Source organism: Schistocerca americana, unplaced genomic scaffold, assembly GCF_021461395.2.
Source record: "Schistocerca americana isolate TAMUIC-IGC-003095 unplaced genomic scaffold, iqSchAmer2.1 HiC_scaffold_806, whole genome shotgun sequence".
In the NCBI taxonomy this organism is placed as follows: Eukaryota; Metazoa; Arthropoda; class Insecta; order Orthoptera; family Acrididae; genus Schistocerca; species Schistocerca americana.
The window spans coordinates 50,001-52,500 of record NW_025726573.1 but is presented as its reverse complement, the minus strand read 5'-3'; the positions used below and the strand labels follow the sequence as shown (position 1 = coordinate 52,500).

Sequence of the window (2,500 nt, the reverse complement as noted above, 5' to 3'; positions counted from 1 at the left end):
TAACCTAACCTATATTGCGCCTTAACCTAACCTATATTGCGCCTTAACCTAACCTATATTGCGCCTTAACGTAACCCGCGTTGCGCCTTAACGTAACCCGCGTTGCGCCTTAACGTAACCCGCGTTGCGCCTTAACCTAACCCGCGTTGCGCCTTAACCTAACCCGCGTTGCGCCTTAACCTAACCCGCGTTGCGCCTTAACCTAACCCGCGTTGCGCCTTAACCCAACCCGCGTTGCGCCTTAACCCAACCCGCGTTGGGCCTTAACCCAACACACGTTGGGCCTTAACCCAACACACGTTGGGCCTTAACCCAACACACGTTGGGCCTTAACCCAACACACGTTGGGCCTTAACCCAACACACGTTGGGCCTTAACCCAACACACGTTGGGCCTTAACCCAACACACGTTGGGCCTTAACCCAACACACGTTGGGCCTTAACCCAACACACGTTGGGCCTTAACCCAACACACGTTGGGCCTTAACCCAACACACGTTGGGCCTTAACCCAACACACGTTGGGCCTTAACCCAACACACGTTGGGCCTTAACCCAACACACGTTGGGCCTTAACCCAACACACGTTGGGCCTTAACCCAACACACGTTGGGCCTTAACCCAACACACGTTGGGCCTTAACCCAACACACGTTGGGCCTTAACCCAACACACGTTGGGCCTTAACCCAACACACGTTGGGCCTTAACCCAACACACGTTGGGCCTTAACCCAACACACGTTGGGCCTTAACCCAACACACGTTGGGCCTTAACCTGCTCTGTAATTGTCATACGACGCGTTAAATTAGTGTAGTGTTGCCTAACTGCAACCCCCGCAATATAGTTTGCTACCCGCACTGCCCGGTCCCCAGAGTATCGCTTCATGTTAAACACCTTGCAGCTATACACTGTAATGCGGATGGCAGCAGGACGTACATGCTCAATGCCCTTCGCAGTTGTTCATTGGCATTCGCATGGCGAAGCACAGCCTACGTTGTGGTACGGCTTGTGTCAACTGTCCGCTGATGTTGTACGTCCAAATCACACACTGTACTGCACATTGGTCCTCATGTACTGAATGATACATCGTGGTACATGTGTGACCGTACCACGACTGCGCCAACAACGGCGAACCATACGGTCCAAATATTGTGCACTCAGCTACGTGTCGTCTCCCTATAAGAGCTGGATTGCAGTATGGTATGCCGTGGATGGCGATCAGCATGAGCCGTCTGTTGATGTAGTGGCGCGTGTTGTCAGACGTAGTCGTCTCTTCTCACTCACCGTGATAGCATGGTGCACTGCGTTCCACATCTGCGACATGCGACAGAGGCCGGTTGACAGTCGTTCGCGCAATGGACATCGCATACGTACGGGGGCCACCTTCCACGTGTTCGCGAAGCGTGCACATGTTGTTGCGTGTATGTGGGCAGACATAGTGTGTCGTGACACCTGACACAGGCATGCAACAATCGTTGAATTTGCAAATGGCGATGGACGTCTACGTTTGCTGGTGACGTTACGCAAATGAACAACTGGTAAACCGTTGTGGTGCGGTTGTTCTCGCTAGAGGTGAATCAGTGATGGCGACGATCGGTTGAGCTACCAACCGGTTGTTTCAGCGATACCCACCATGCCCACGAACGTGAATGGCATGTGGGTGTGAAGCGATACGCGGCGGTGGCTGGGTGGGACCGTCCCCGGCCGGTGAGGGGGGGCCTCCCGGCGTGCTGGCCGCGCGGTGCGTGGGCGCACGCGCTACAGCCGGCTGGTGGGGGCGGCCAGTGGCAGGCGCGCCGGCCGACGGAGGCGGCAGGCGGCGCAGCTGCGCGCCGGCGCACCCTGCACGCGGCGCCGTGCGGCCAAAGTAGGTCCTCGCGGGCCCGGTGCGAAGCGCGGTGGACATCTGCAGTGTGCTGGTCCGATTGAGGACTGTGTGCGCTGAGGATGCGCCGCCGCCCGGCGCTCGGCGCCGCGACGCCGTCTGCTGCTCGGTCGCCTCTGCGGTTCTCGCAGGTGGTTTGTATCGCAGCTGTGCGGACGTGTTGGCGCGTTCGCTTCGGCACCCAAGTGGGGCTTTTGTCCTTCTGTGGCGCTGGCGTTGGAGCTGCCGGCCACCGTAGGTGGCGCGTGTTGTCTCCCGCCGGCAATGCCACGACAGCACGCTCCCGGGCCTCTGTCGGCAGCGGCAAGCTCAGTTGGGAGCACGGGTGGTCGCACCTAAAGCGTCTACTCGCCAAACTCCGGGCGATTGCGCCTCTCTCGAACCCGACCAAGTACTTAGGACGGCGCTGCGCGCCGCCGGGACCTGAGAGGGTTTCGAGGTGTATTGTGCAGGGGAGCTCAGCCTCCTCCTGTTTGCAGAATAATTGAGCGGACGCTTGCGTGTTCGCGCGGGCCCCCGGGACACACTCCCGGGCGGCCGGCTGCTCAGCTCTAGTTGACGCAGCTCCCTGGTTGATCCTGCCAGTAGTCATATGCTTGTCTCAAAGATTAAGCC

At 58.5% G+C, this 2,500-nt stretch overlaps 1 non-coding gene across 1 annotated transcript in view; it reads left to right on the top strand.

The window, feature by feature from the left end:
- The first annotated feature begins 2,450 nt into the window (after positions 1–2,450).
- The window catches only part of LOC124591103, a 1,910-nt gene continuing 1,860 nt past the window's right edge, over positions 2,451–2,500 (top strand). The window contains exon 1 of the ribosomal RNA XR_006976952.1: positions 2,451–2,500. This exon is cut by the window's right edge and continues 1,860 nt beyond it. This is a non-coding gene — a ribosomal RNA (small subunit ribosomal RNA).